At 47.7% G+C, this 16,015-nt stretch overlaps 1 long non-coding RNA gene across 1 annotated transcript; it reads right to left on the bottom strand.

The window, feature by feature from the left end:
• Positions 1–3,168: 3,168 nt before the first annotated feature.
• Positions 3,169–9,688, bottom strand: LOC128344328 (uncharacterized). Its single transcript, XR_008315794.1, has 2 exons — positions 4,510–9,688; positions 3,169–4,294 (listed from the first exon to the last, which is right to left on the bottom strand). It is a non-coding gene; the product is annotated as an uncharacterized LOC128344328 (long non-coding RNA).
• Positions 9,689–16,015: the final 6,327 nt, after the last annotated feature.

Genomic DNA, 16,015 nt, shown 5'->3' with positions numbered 1-16,015 from the left:
CACAACTTTACAACTTTATGCAAGGACAAGGCAGTGTAGTAGAATCAGGAATATTAATGGTTTATTGAAATAGATATTATGTACAGGGAGGCAACTGTAGACTGCTTTTTAGTACTCTTGCTGCTGGCTGTTTGTTAGCCCCGCCTACTCCATGTCTGGAATAAAAGTCACTAAAACCTCATTCAAAAGCTGGCCTGGATCAAGGAATGGATCAACAAAAAACACCACACGTATATTTGTAAATAAACCAAACATTACCAAGACATGATAAGCCTCCTCAATTCCAAGGGAATCCAGAGTCTAGGTTGTGCTATACCCCTGAAACTTCTCACTGCTCATTGCAGCTGGGCACATAACAATGTCTCTGTTGCACAGGAGAAAACCTATGGACATTATAATCTTGTTTGCATTTGTTTATACGATCTGAGATGAATTTCATGAACCTCTACCCTTGGAGGGAAGCGAGTTGAATCTGAAATGCACAAGAGTCCCCTCAAACCTTCATTGGGCTTAGTTCAATTTTGTTAATGTTTGTTCTCTTAAAAAAAATATACAACTCAGGGTTTTGGAGTTCTCAAAAGAAATGGAAGCAGCCCTGGGGAAACATGGGAGTACAATGTTTTCCTGACAATAACATGTGAATACCCAAGCTTATTCTAAGCTACTGCACAGGCAGTGGTTGCGGCCTACCCCCATCCAGAAGCAGCCCGGTCCTTTGGATGGGGCAAACCGGCTTAGTCGCCCCCCGCCGTGCTTCCCCAGGCCCCAGATTTATTTATTTATTTTTTAAAAAATAAATCTCAACTATGATTGCTTCTGTACTAATCATTCCCTCTGGAATTTGTTCCTTCCGTTATTATGGAGAACCCAGACAATGTTGTTGCCAAATTGTTAAATTCGAATATTTCCGCGGGTGTCTTGTCTTTTTAAAGACAGTGGCTGACATGACACACAGTCTAATAGAGCCATAAGGCTCCATGTGGGGCTGCAACAAGGCTGCATGTTAAGCCCTGGCAATTTAACCCCCTGGCAGGTGTGGAAGCAGCGCTACAGTATTTATCGCCATTGTCGTGAATGAAGATATATGTGGCAATGCTGCTTCTGCAGCTGCCATGTTTTAAAAGCATCGGAGCTTATTTTGCAGCTTCGCAGCATGGGATCTTACAGCTTCATTAGACTGTGCATCATGCCAACCCTTGTTTATGACTGTGTGGTTGCTTGCATACTAGGGCTTTTGAGGTATTGCTTTTGTTCAGTTTTCTGGATGCAGAATTAAAACAGTGGTTCTATACTGCACTTAATATAGTGCGAAGTTCCCCATAATATTCCTGCAATGACCATATTCATGGGCAAGATTCTACTGTAGGTTTGTGCAGAAGTAAGTTCCATTCTGCTTCTTCCTGCAACTGTGACCTTAATTAGTAGCTTCTTTTTGCCCCTTTCTTTCATTTGTTATGCCTGTCTACTGGACATGGCTGGGAGTGCCTGAATTACTTAGTTCCTGTTTCCTGGAGAGTAAGGTGCTTTAATTACTGCAATCTTTTTTGCTGCCAGAACAATCACTCATTTGTTTATTTTGTTTTTGAGCACAATCTTGCAATTTTACAACTGTGACAATAAAAAACACAATAAAACAATAAGTTAGAGGTCTGTGTGTCAACATCCTCTGTCTCTCCCTCCTTTGGTTCGTCAGAGTATTACAGCAGAAATTCTCTTCCTGCCCTAATCAACAGAAAGCGGCTCTTCTGCAAAGCAACATCAAACCTATTATTGGTTTATTGGTTTATTGAATTTCTATACTGCCTGATATAGAAATCTCTAGGCAGTGTTGCTGGGGATTGTTTGCTGGAATTTAGTTGCTGGGCATTGTTTAAGTACACCTAATGCTTCTTATCCCTTCCCTTTTCATCCCCCTAGTGGGTAACCCTATGGCAAGGTATCCCTGTCTGCTGTCAGGGTGCTGAATTCCCAAGAAGCCTGCTTCTTGATCTTCAATTCACCTCCCAGTTAAGTTTACCAACTCTTCATCCAACCAGGGGCACACCTAGGTGCCCATTTTGGTGCCCAGGCCTGAAGGGCTTCAGAGGGGGCCCCGCCGCCACGAGGCACACACTCCCTGCCACAAGCCCCCTGCTGCCACGAGGCCCCCCTTGGACATTTTTAGTGCAACCCTGGGTGTCCTCCTGCCGCCGCTGCCTGCACACGCTACTGCCCTGGCCGCCGCACCACTCCTTGCCCTTTTCGCCACCTTTTTGCAGCCACCATGTGCATGGCTGGTGAGGGTGGGGGTGATCCAAGCAGGCATCCCTCCATGGTGGTGGTGGTGATGGGCGGAGCAGCCGCTGGGCCTGTCATCCAGGGGCTTGTGATGATCTACTCCCACTGTGCAGGTGCGCTGGAGTGCCTCGCAGTTCTCAAGGGCTGCTCTGCCCACCGCCACGGAGGGGAGGCCTGCTAGATCAACCCCCCACCCCCGGCTACGCACATGGCAGCTAAAATTATGAAAAACACTGGAGGTTCAGCGCAGCCGGGCAGCGGCAGGGCAGGAAGGGGTGTTGGCAGGAGGCCCCCCCTGACATTTTCCCCAAGGTCTGGGGGTAAGAGCGCCTCTGCATCCAACTGCCAATAGCAAGATCTCTCCACAACCTGCTTCTCTGCACTAAGGAACAACTTAGGTGAGAAGAAAGATGCATATTTTCAAATACTCAGCCAAGGCAGCATGTGGCAAATGTTATTATTTATTTAATAAGTTAACATTTGCTATATAACAACTTCTTCTTCTTCTTCTTCTTCTTCTTCTTCTTCTTCTTCTTCTTCTTCTTCTTCTTCTTCTTCTTCTTCTTCTTCTTCTTCTTCTTCTTCAGATAAAAGGTGGTTTTGATTGCAATGAGTGCAAAATAAAGTAGCTCAGCTCTGGCAACAATGGCTGTTCTGCTGCCTCTTTTTTTTCTGACCGGAATATCCTCCATTTCGTTGTTCGGAGAAGTGCCATTTCTTATCATTGCTTGTAAAGAAAACTGGCCTGACACTCTTTCTGTCTTACAAGCAGTTTGATGGTTCTATGACTGAAGTCCAGAATTTCTTTGATCATCTGCTTCTCCATGGACAGCATCGCCAAGCCATTAAGTCTTTGCCCCCAGATCCCCAAAGGAAGACAGGACACACGTGTATGGATGAAAACTAGGGCCACTTTATTAACTCTAAACTATGCAGAGATGTGCAACAGGTATAACTATAACCTCCCTAAACTAGAGTGTGGGAAACTCCAATCCCCTTTTCGGGTAGGCACAGCCTCCTAGCAAGGGCTGAGCTCCTCTCACTGTTGGGCAAAGCAGCCAGGCTTGGCAGATGCCATATGAAACCTCAGCATAGCCCCACCAAGCCACACAGTTTACTGTGTCAAGGAGGTAGCCACCAGGGTCACCACCACTGTTCCCTCCAACATGGATCCCCAGATGTTGTGGACTACAACTCCTATAATCCCCAAGCAAAAGCCATTGTAGCTTGGGATTCTGGGAGTTGTAGTCAATATCTGGGAATCCCTGTTAGAGGAAACACTGGTCACCACCCCTCCAGCCCCAAAGCTCTGAGTGGGTCAGCTGAACAGTGCCCTAAAAGTGGTTCATTCGCTAGGTGACCAGATTTGGCTTTTTAAAAGCCAAATTCTGGCTTATGGCTCATTTGACCCATGAGTATACCCCTTAGGCTCTGGCCACCTCAGACACCCCTGGGCCACAAAACCCTGAAAGGTTGTTACATGAAACCATCTCTACCTGAAAGGTGCCTATAGCTGAGCACCAATCAAGGTCTTAACCTCCAAAGCCCACACTCACCTGCCAAAGTGACCACTTAACCTGCAACCAGACTCCCACCCCTAAAAAGGGGGCTATTCCCTTTAAAACACAGTCAGTGAGGAGTAGGCGAAAAAATCTCCACGCAAAGCCAATCAGGTGAAGACCAAAAATTCCTACTCGGCCCATAAGCGACCAGCTAATCTCTCACTGAACTAGGGAGGGTGGGCGGGAGCCGCAAAGCCTGCAAAGTTGGAGGAGGGAAGCATGTGTGCTGCATAAGTAGCAGCATCACAACACTGACCCCATTGGCCATCCCATGCATATAGCCACTTCTCACAGAGGACGGCTACATGGGAGCCATGTCCTCCTGGTCAGGGCTGATTTGGTTTGATCTTGGACTGGACCACCTTTCCTGAAGGCCTGTCTGGTTCGCGACCAAACCATCGAACCAGCCTGATGGCAATTGCCTCTGCTTACCTTCTCCAGCTGGGATTCACCACCTAAACCAAACACACAAAAACACACACAAAAGAAATGTAGAGGAAAACATTGATTAGCACTAGGAAGACAGGATGGCAAAATTGCCTCTGCTTACCTTACGCAGCTGGGATTTGCCACCTAAAAGAAACAAACAAACTCACACACCAATGAGGAATGAAAAGGAACATATTGCATAGCACTAGGAAGACCAGATGGCAAAATTGCCTTTGCTTACCTTATGCAGCTGAGATGTGCCAACTAAAAGAAACAAACACACAAATGAGGAATGTAGAGGCCTACATTGCATAGCCCTGGAAAGTGTTGGGAGCCGGACTACCAGTGCAACCTTTTGCACCAACTATCCTTATGACCACTAGGGGCATTGGGAGTAGAGATAGTGAGTAAGGGTCTCCCTAGCTGTTCTATCGGTCTCTACTCTGTGACCCCTGATATGACTCTTCAGGTGTTTCCTGTTGAGAGTCAGAAAGCATCCCTTCTTTTCCTCTTAGAGAGCAGATGGAAACATCTCTCTCTCTCCCCACCTATTCATTATGTTGTTCTATAGATTACGGTTAGGTCTTTCTTATCCAAAGGTGTACTTCACCAATAAATACTTTGTATTTATTCTACAAGAATCTCCATGTGACTTCTCTAAATAGCTGCAACAACTAAACTCTGCAACTAAACTGTAACTGGAGTGGGTAGCTTCTTTAGTGCTCTGCTAATTAACTGGGGGATAAAAATTACAACCTCCCAAGAGAAAGAGCTGCTGGCAAGATCGCCTGTGCTCAGAGGTGCACCTAGGTAATTTTGGAGCCTGGACCTAAAAGCCTTTGGAGCCCCCACCCATCCCCAATGCAAATTAAACATTTTTTAACACATACGTTCTTGAGGGCACAAACCACACCACCCAGGAGAGACTAAAGATTATTTGGAAGCCCCCAATGAGTATGGACACCAGGGGCTGCATCCCCAAAATCCAGGAGTAAAAGCGCCTCTGCCTCTGCTTACCTTACTCAGCTCAGATATGCCACCTAAAAGAAATGCACACACACACAAACACACAAATGAGGAATGAAAAGGGGCTGGAATGAAATGCGGAATGAAATGAGGAATGAAAAGGGGCATCAAGGGAAGGGCAGGTTTCCTACCTGTAACCATAGTTCTTCAAGTGGTCTTCTGTGCGTTCACACTTGGGTTATGCGCCTGCGCAGAGCCACGTTCTGGAACCTTCCAAAGCTTCACCCCCCCAAAAGGAAAAAAGAGAAGGAAGACCCACTCCCTCTGTAGGTTGATCCCCACACTAGCTCAGTCAAGGAGACCGCCGCTCAACTAAAGAGACCAGCTGCTGTGGGGAGGTAGGGCGGGAGTGTGAATGCACAGAGGACCACTCAAAGAACTACGGTTACAAGTAGGAAACCTGCCCTACTTCTTCGTGGTCTCTGTGCATCACACTTGAAATCATAGCGAGCTAACTTACCTGGCTGGTGGAAGCAGCCTAATGAGAGACTGAGTGAAGTACTGCCGTCCCCAAGCATGCCTGATCTCTGGAACGGACATCCAGCGCATAGTGTTGTATGAAGGTCGACGGGTTAGCCCAGCTAGCTGCCCTGCAAATCTCCTCCAATGCAATTCCCCGCCAAAAGGCCTCTGATGACGCCACTGCCCTCATGGAATGGGCCCGAATAGGGCCCGGCAATGGCTTCTTAACCAGCTGGTAGGCTAGACATACAGTCTCTGCTACCCAGGATGAAACTCACTGCGTTGATATAGGCATGCCCATAGATGAGCCTGAAAAGCTGACAAAGAGTCTCTCTGTCCTTCTGAAGGGTCTTGTCCAATCTACATAGAAGGCAAGAGCCCTCCGAACCTCCAAAGAGTTGTAGGTCCTTTCTTTCTCCGAGCGTGGATCAGGGAAGAAAACGGGCAGCCTTAGTTCTTGCGCCAGATGGAACTCCGACACTTCAATGACAGGAGCTTCAAAGAACAAGTCGCCATGGGTTCGAAAGGTGCCGACATTAACTGTGAAAGAACTAGTTGAAGGTCCCATATGGGCAACAAACGTGGATGAGTTGGGAACAAATTTAAAAACCTTTCAAAAACATCTTAACCACCAGTCAACAAACAGACCCAAATAACTGTGGTAGGAAGCAATAGCGGCCAAATGCACCCTGATGGATGCCTGTGCCAGTCCAGACTCTCTCAGAGCCAGAAGATATTCCAGGATAGTCTGGACCGGGACCCGATCAGGAGCTAGACCAGACTTCACCACAAAATCAGAAAACATCTTCCACTTGACAGGATAGCAGCGTCATGCAAATGGCTTCCGTGCTGCTTCCAGGACTTTAAGTACAGAGTCTGAGATGGAGGGGAGCGTCAGATCCTCCAAGCAGTCAGATGGAGGGATTCTATGTTCAGATGGATCCTGCGGGCCCCCTCCAATGTCAACAGTTCCAGGTATACCAGCAGGTGCACAAAGGTGTGGTTGGCCAATTGCAGAGGGAAGTGAACCAGGGTTGCCGCGGCCACCAAGGGGCCACCTGAAACGCATCTGCTCTGTCCCTTTTCAGTTTCTCAAGTACGCTTGGAATTAAAGGGAACGGCGGGAATGCGTACACAAAGTCTCTTCCCAAGTGGTGAAGGAACGCATCGCCAAGGGATCGTCGGCCCATCCCACCACTGCTGCAATACTGGACGCACTTCCTGTTGCTCTCCGAGTCCCCCAGCGATGGAACAAGCCTTTCAACACATTCCTCTCTAGAGACCACTCATGAGAGTTTTCCGTCTGTCGGCTGAGGGCATTCGCCAGGGTGTTCGAGACTCCTTCTATGTGCACCGCTGTTGGCCAGATACCTCTGCGTGTACACCACGCCCAGATCTCAAGCACCAGAAACAATAACTTGCAAGAGACCGTCCCACCTTGACGGTTTAGGTATGAGCGGGCTGTGGTATTGTCTGTCAAGAGGAGTACAGACTGTCCCCAGATCCAGTGTCGGAAGGCCTTTAGTGCTAGGAGGATGGCCATTAACTCCAGGTAGTTTCTGTGTTCGTACTTGAGATGGTGAGGCCAAAGGTCGGCCACTGTGAATTTCCCGAAGTGCGCTCCCCATCCAGATGTGGAAGCGTTAGTTGTTATTGACAATCTCGGAGGAGGGCGCTGGAAAGGGACACACACACCCGTCAGATGTGCGGACTTCGTCCACCATCGTACCTATGCCAGTACGCTCCACGGGGCCCACATCTCTGTCGGGGCGATGAAGGTGGGGATTGAAATTGTCCAGGAACCACATTTGTAGAGGCCTCATGTGAAAGCGTGCGAGTGGCAGAACAGCCGTAGATGAAGCCATGTGCCCAAGTATCTTCTGCACCACCCTGGCCCTGTGACACCTCTTATGGCAGAAACGCAGGGCTGCCTCTCTGATGCTCAGCACCCTGTGAGGGCCAAGGTATGCACTGCTCTCTCTGGAATCCAACAGTGTGCTGAGGAACTCCACACGTTGCAGTGGTCAGAGTTTGGAATTCGTGAAGTTGACCTCTAGACCCAGGGACCGAAGCAGCTGAACGGTGAGCCGCACATGTTCTTTGAGGCCTTTGCAGGAGTTTGCTACCAATAACCAATGTAAGCTGGACGCAGAGTATAGACTCTTGCCCACGGCATCCAGCCCTCCCTGTCTGAAGGAGCTGTCAAACGCCATAGTTTGGACTTCGATTGGGCCAATTCAACTACAACCAAATTTGGTGTGGGGTGTCTGTTGAGGTATTGTGTATCTTGCATTTCAGACATGCCCTCCAGGCATTTGGAAGTGGAGGCAACTGAGGCAGGTTTCTCCTAGGCTACTTTAATTATCTGGGCAATGGTTCGTATCAGGGGAAGGGCTACTATCCCTGTAGCCTGCGGTTGGGTCAGCTCAGAGATGGAATCCTGAGCAGTCTGATGTAGCTCCGAAATATCCAACCCGAGGGAGGTCGCCAATGCCATGCGCAGCAGCTGCTCTGTGTAACGTTTCAGTTCCGCCAAGGAGGGACCCTCCGGTTGCTCCGCTTCTGGCTGTTCCGTTGCACTCTCTGTTCCATCCACCTCTGGAGTACCTGGTGGATCCAGCGGTTGCAACCCCAGGTCCTCGACAGGAGTATCAATCACCACCACCGTTGCTGGCGACGGAAGCGTTGGATCTACTGGCTCTGCAGGCGGAGCCATAGGAGCTGGCAGCATAGGGTCCACAGGCTGGGTCGGGGCTGGAAGCTCAGGATCCACAGGCAACGGGGGTGGCAATGGGACCTCGAGTGGAGCGCTTGGGACCGAAGGAAATCGAGGGTCTGCTGGTCTTGCTTTCTTTGGCTTCTTCCCTTGTTTCCTGCTACGCCTCTTAGGGCTAGAATCTGATCTAGGAATCTGATCCCGACATAGAATGGGAGCATGACCGCTTATGTCCTCTCCTCTTTCCGCCTGGATAATCCCTTAGCCTTTCCTTGTAGAATGGACCTGACGGAAATCCAAAATAGTTCACCGGCTCCACATCAGTGTAAGGAGCCATCATCCAGTGCGAAGGGTGCCTGTCCGTCTCAAAGTTTGGGGCATAGACCCAACTAGAGAGCAATGGGTCGTAAAACCAATGATAACGTTTCCCATGATGTTTAGATTTGCAGGATGTCTCACTCGAGCAGGATGAGGGGGAACCTGGGTAGCAGGGGTCCAACCCACCTCCTACACAATCTGCCTGAGTAGGCAGGGCAGGCCCAGGTCTGCTTTGCCCTGATTGAGCTCGTGGCTGGTTTTGAGGACGCAAGCCGCACCTTCTCGCCCTGTACCATAACGGGAGGTAAGCCCGGCAGAGGCGGGGGTAATTTCAGTGGAGGCAGCTACAGATCGAGTACAGCTGCATGCGCCAGTGCGCTGACCTCGGCAGTAGCGACCGTGGCATTTTGTTGTTCAACAGGCTCAGACTCAGAGTGGGGCTGTCCTTCCATCCGATTTTGAGGTCCCGACCTTGGGCTACCTCCAGCCGCTGCCAAACTTGCTTGAAGGGCCCTTTCCCACATCTCTGCTGTGGCGAGCCTGCTTGGTGAAGCCCTTACAAATTGTACAGGTATCCACCTTATGGGCCTCCCCCAAGCAAAGAAGACACTTTGCGTGCCTGTCCAAGGTGGGGATTTTTGCTGCACAGGCCAAGCAACATTTCAAGGTTACTTTGGGGGCTGCTGCCATAAGGGGCAACAGCCCGCTGGCAACCGAAGCGTGGGGGAGGGGTGCGAAAGGAATCAAAATGCAAAATGGACGGTCAGATATACTTAGAGAAGAGAGAAACAGATAGAATAAAAGGAGGTTAAAGGAGACAATTGTATAGGAGATACGTTCTGAGGTGAAGGCAGAGCAAAGCTCCAACGTCTTGCCCTAGCGGCGCTCGATGAGGGGGTGAAGCTTTGGAAGGTTCTGGAACGTGGCTCTGCTCAGGCGCCTAACCCAAGTGTGATGCACAGAGACCACAAAGAAGAAAGGGGGGTTTCCTGCAAGGCCTGGCTGGGACTGGACCCAGGCTCCGGAACCAAGGGAGGCAGTAGCAGCTTCGGGATCACCGTGTGGCTGCTGGAGGTGATGGGCCTATTTGCTCCAGATTTCTCCAAGCTGAATATGTGAAGTGAAAGATGAAAGATGAGGGGGAGAAAGATGAGGGGGAGACACACAGAAAGATGAGGGGGAGACACACAGCTTATTTCTGGGTCTGTGGTGGGGCCCAGCACTTGGATGGTCAGCGCTGGCCTGATGGCCAGAAGAAGCCTGGGAAGGAACCATCTCCCTGGACAAGCCAGAAGGACACTCCTGCCCCAGAGGGAAGACGTCCCACCCAGGCTCCCCAAGATCCAGGTTCCTCCTGGGGAGGGGCTGCAATAATTTGGCACGCTCCACAGCAGCCTCCTGCTTCTTTCTGTGGAGTCTCCCCTCCCCCAGGTGGGAAGGGCTTTCCCCTCAGAAGTCACACTCCCACCTGGTGCATTGACCACACACCTGGCTGCCTTGATCTTCCCCAGAAGGGCTGGTGGGTTGCCTTCCCATGGCGGCTTCCACTTGCTGCTGCTTTCTGCCTGGGGTTACCTCTTGGATCTTTTGACAGGCTTCACCCTTTCTGTTGATGGTTCTGCCCTAGTAGTTTACATAACCTCTGCAGATTTGTTTGGACAAAACCAAGTCTCACAATTTCAGAGCGGAATATAAGTAAGTTAACCATGAAAGTTGAGGAGGAGACACACATCCTATTTCTGGGTCTGAGTTTGTGTCTACCTTGGAGGGGGGGCAGCGCTTGGATGGTCAGCTCTGGCATTGGGTTGAGCCCCTACCAAGCTTGTGGTGTTTGCAAAGAAGAGGACAGTGTATTCAGCAGAGGTCAGCCCATTGGGTTCTGGGCCTTCATTCTCGTTATGGTATTTGAAGAACTCTGGGGAGGAACCAGCTCCATGGAGAGGCCAGAAGGACGCTCCTGCCCCAGAGTGAAGAAGTCACACCCAGGCTCCCCCAGGAGGTCCATTCACAGAATTTCAGAGCTGAATAAAGGTATGTTAACCATGAAAGATGAGGGGGAGACAGACGGCTTGTGGCTCTTTCCCTCCCGCAGCCTCTCCTGAATTGCTTTCAAAGCCACAGGGGGAGAAGCTGCAATCCCCCAACAAATACACATGGAGGCATCAAGCCCCTTGCTGCGTATCCTTCCGAATGTGGGCCTCATCTATCAGAAGAGGGCGTAAGTGTTAGCACCCTGCAGCTCCCAGCCAATGTAAGCAAGATCCAGTTCCTATTTCAAAGCCAGGCTAACCTCATCCACAGCCTGCTTTGAGTTGCTTCTTTCTGCTTCCCTTCTTCCAAGGTTTTGTGCTCTCCGGAACTGTGGACTCTACCATTGCAGAAGCATCTTTAGCATCAATTCCCTTCGAACAAGGGATGGGAGTCCCGAGAAAGACAAATGGCACAAGTGTCCTTCATTTCATTTGAGATTTCTCTGCTTCCATTTTGTGACACATGAAAAATGAGCCGAATTGTTCCCATCTGGTGCCCTCTTCCAACTAGATACTATTCAGGGCCAGTTCAATGATGTGGCCAAAGTGGCACTAGCCAGGGGTGCCGAGGATTAATGGGCTCCGGAGGAGGATGGTGGGCTGGGGAAGGAAAGCGCGTACCTGCTGCTCTCCTTTCCACACAGGCTTCCTATCTTGCTGGAACTGTCTGGGTAACACGTGAGAGGGAGGGAGCTCCTTCACCAGCGCGCACACACACACCTGCTGTGTTTAGCAAGGCGGCGTGGTGTTTGTGTGGTGTGCTTAAGCACGATCATTCTCCCCCTGACCAGGGATCTCTTCTCAATTTCACTTGCGCTTTGGAAAACTGGGGGGTGGGGACACCCGAGGACTCTTTTTAAAGCCTTCCTGCCTAATCAAGCTATTATCTGGTTAAGGACACCTTGACTGATTAATCCAATTAGTTTTCATTGATCGATCCATTAATCAGTAAATCAGTTAGATGTGATTAACTGATTAACATGTGATATGACTAAAAATAAGAGTTTTGAAGGGAGGAAGTCTACTTGCTTCCGTTTTAGCTATTTGTATACTGCTTTTCAACACAAGTTACATAGAAAAGTGAGAAATAAGTAAAGATGGTTCCCTCAGGGACATTTCTTTTTGAGTAGCACACATTCATTCTGCATTTGTGCTTGCACTTATTTGGAAGGGGCTGGCTTCAGAGAGCAACTTTCTTTGAGTAGTGGCACACATTAATTCTGTGTTTTGTTTCTTGCTTGAATTTACTTTGAGGGTTCATTTTTAACATCCACCTCTGCAGCCCATTCCTTTTCCCTTTCATGTTGGCTCCGTTGTCATAGCCTTGGTCCCTCATACGACCAATATTAAGATTCCAGGCAAGCAGTTGATTGACAAGAGTGTCACACAAACCCTCTCCAGTTGCATCATGCACTTCCAGGAAACCTAGGAAATGTTCTTCTATGTCCACAGTGCCTTCTTTGCAGGAAACGAAAGGAATAATAACCATCATCTGCTCAATGTGACTGAGGTCTGGAATGCAGTCCAATATTTTAAAATAGTACTTTGCTTTCTTGAGTGCAGACAAGATCTTTTCAGTGATGGTCTTGCCCCAAATTGCAATAATTTAATTTTGTATGTCTTTGCGCAAATAGTGGTATTTGGATTCCTGTCTCTTTTGCAAGCACATTAATTTTAAAATCTACTATCTATGTTTACATTATACTGTATTCGGGCGACTTGGACTCCACTGTTTCTGTTAAGGTGGTGGCCAGCATTCCTCCTTGCAGTCTTAGATTGGATCAGTTTCAATCTGTGATGCCTGAGGACATGGACAAACTGCTTGGGGCAGTGCAGCCTACCACTTCTTCTCTGGATCCTTGCTAAACTTAGCTGCTTCTATCTAGCCCGACTTGGCAGCTTCTATCTAGCAGGGAAATTGTTGGAGATGATTGATTTGATTGATTGATTGATTAAGCGCTGTCAAGTTGATGTTGACTCTTAGTAACCACATATACAGTAGATTCTCTCCAGGATGATCTGTCTTCAACTTGGCCTTTAAGGTCTCTCAGTGGTGCATTCATTGTTGTCGTAATCGAGTCCATCCACCTTGCTGCTGGTCGTCCTCTTCTTCTCTTTCCTTCAACCTTTCCCAGCATTATGGACTTAACAAGGGAGCTGGACTTTGCATAATATGTCCAAAGTATGATAGTTTGAGCCTGGTCATTTGTGCCTTGAATGAAAATTCTGGATTGATTCGTTCTAGGATCCGTTTGTTTGTTTTCCTGGCTGTCCATGGTATCCTCAAAAGTCTTCTCCAACACCAAAGTTCAAAAGCTTCAGTGCTTTTTCTAGCTTGCTTCTTCAAAGTCCAGCTTTCGCATCCAGAGTGTCACGGGGAAAACCATTGTCCGAACAATTAAATCAATTAAAATACCTGGGGGTAATTTTTCAATATAATGCTGGGAAATCAGCACATATTAGTGTGCTCACAGATTCGGCAAAACGCAGCACAGCAGCAATCTTAAGATTTTTCAGAACTCAGGGTGCAGGCTACATACCAGCTGCCTTAAGGCTTTATACCGCAAAGGTCATTCCGCAATTATTGTATGGCATACAACTAGGTCCATACTCAAGGTTTGACACTTTGGAAAGAACCAGTTTCAATGCTTTTTCTGTCTTGCTTCTTCAAAGTACAGCTTTCGCATCCATAGAGTGTCACGGGGAAAACCATTGTCCGAACGATTCTAATCTTTGTAGGTGTAAACACATCATGGCATCTAAAAATCCTTTCCAAGGCCTTCATTGCAACCCCACCAAGTTCTAGTCTACAGTGTATTTCTTGACTTCTGGATCCTTTACTGTTGATGGTCGATCCTAAAAAGCAAAAGCTATCCAACACTGCAATGTCTTCATTGTCAATTCTGAGGCTGTTAGCTATACCCGTTGCCATTAGTTTAGTCTTCTTGACATTTAGTTGTAGTCCCATTTTTTCACTGTGCTCCTTGACTTTCATTACTAGAGCTTGCAGATCATCCACATTCTCAGCTATCAGAGTGGTGTCATCAGCGTTGCGCAGGTTATTGATGTTTCTTCCTCCAACTTTAAAGCCATGCTCATCTTCTTCCAATCCAGTTTCTCTCTGTATATGTTCGGCATATAAATTGAAAAAAGAGGGAGAAAGTATACAGCCTTGTCTTACTCCTTTGTCAATCTGGAACCAGTCTGTTTCACCATGTTCCGTCTGGACTGTGGCTTCCTGTCCTGTGGATAGGTTTCTCATGAGAACAATGAGGTGTTCTGGGACACCCATTTTCCTAACGATATTCCACAACTTGACATGGTCAATGCAATCGAAGACTTTTCTGTAGTCAATAAAGCACATCTTGACTTCTTTCTGGTGTTCTTTGACTTTCTCAATTATCCAGCATGCATCAGCAAAGATGTCTCTTGTTCCTCAGCATTTTCTGAAACCAGCTTGAACATCCAGCATTTCCCTTCCACGTAAGGCTCTAATCTGCGTTGAATGATCCGCAGCATTATTTTGCTAGCATGTGAAATTAAGGATATTGTGCGATGGTTTGTGCAATCTGTTAAGTCTCCTTTCTTTGGTATGGGTATGTAGACTGACCTCTTCCAATCTGTTGGCCACTGTGTCATTCTCCAGATTTGCTGGCATAGTTTCGTTAGAGCCTTGACTGATTTTTCTTATGTTACTTCTGTAGCTATTCCATCAATTCCTGTAGCCTTCTGACTTGGTAATGACCAGAGTGCTAATCTAACTTCATATTCCTGTACTAGAGGTTCTTGCAAGTAGGAATATCTCCTAGAGCAGGGATTCTCAACGTTGGGTCCCCAGATGTTTTTGGACTTCAACTCCCATAATCCCTAACCAAAGGGCACTGGGACTGGAGATTATGGAATCCAAAAACATCTGGGGACCCAACATTGAGAATCCCTGTTCTAGAGTATCTTGGATGTTGGCATCCCTGCTGTACAGATTTTCAGTGTACTCCTTCCAACTCTGTTTGATCTTCTCTGAATCAGTTACTATCTGTCCTTTGGCATCTCTTAACATACCAATTCGAGGTTGGAACTTGGAACCTCCCTCTGAGTTCAGAGATCTTTTGGAAAACTTGCCTTATTTTTCCATGTCTATTTCCTTCCTCAAGGCCTTTGCAAATGCCATTGTAGTACTGTTCTTTGCTTTTGTAACAGCTTTCTGAAATTCCCTATTAAGTTCCTTCCTGAGGTCTTTATCTTTCTTGACTTTGGCTTCTCTCCTCTTCTTGGCAATTTCTACCGTCTATTCTGACATCCATTTTGCTTTCTTATGTTTCTTGGTCTTTGGCAGTCTCTTTTCACATTTGTCCTTAACTTATTTGATTTCATTCCACGGTTCCTCTTATCCAACATCAAGTCCCCAAAGGACCTTCCCCAGGGGGGTGAGAGAGATGCTTTGTTTGGACATGGAGAGATACTTTTGTTTGGACATTGTTAAAAATCATGGGGGCCAAAATAGAATTCTATGGGACCCTGTTTGTCAAAGGCTATGGCTTTTGAGCAGCCTTAAGGAAACCGCTGCCAGTCTGTCTAGACAATACTAAGCTAGATGGACCAATGGTCTGACTCGGTATAAGGCAGCTTCCAATGGTTCTAAGAGTGGTGGGAATGTATTTGGAAACTAAATCCAATGTGCAGCACATACTAGGTCTGATGTTTAGAACTTAGCAGCTGATTTAAAACAATGCAGACTTCAGATGAACCACTAAATCATGTTATATTAGCTGTTCTGATCCAGAGCCTGTGGATGTTATGTGCAAGTTAGCTCAGTACATTAATTTTTTCATATATGTTTTTGAATTAGAACCCCAGTCCTTTACTATGATTCCTATTGACTAAATAATGGGGTTGCAAGGGAGGGGGAAAGAGAGAGAGAGAGAGAAAATCAGACAAAAAGAGGCCATAGATTAAGATATAAGTTAATGAAAAATGCAACTCACCACAGTTGGGAATCCTAGGACCAGGTGGCCTGTGTTTCTGCTCAGCCTGCTGCTGTCTAGGAGCTACATTCTTAAGACCCCTGCCTGCTGCCTTATCTGAAATGCACCTGCGGGTTAGGCTGACCAGCTCTTCATCCCACTGCAAGTAGCAGGGGGCCTTGCAGCTCCTCATTAAGCGAGCCTCCATAGCCAGCTTGTCCACAACCTAGGTGA

The sequence above is a fragment of the Hemicordylus capensis genome, chromosome 2 (genome assembly GCF_027244095.1).
Source record: "Hemicordylus capensis ecotype Gifberg chromosome 2, rHemCap1.1.pri, whole genome shotgun sequence".
Lineage (NCBI taxonomy): Eukaryota > Metazoa > Chordata > Lepidosauria > Squamata > Cordylidae > Hemicordylus > Hemicordylus capensis.
This window is presented reverse-complemented; position numbering and strand designations above follow the sequence as displayed.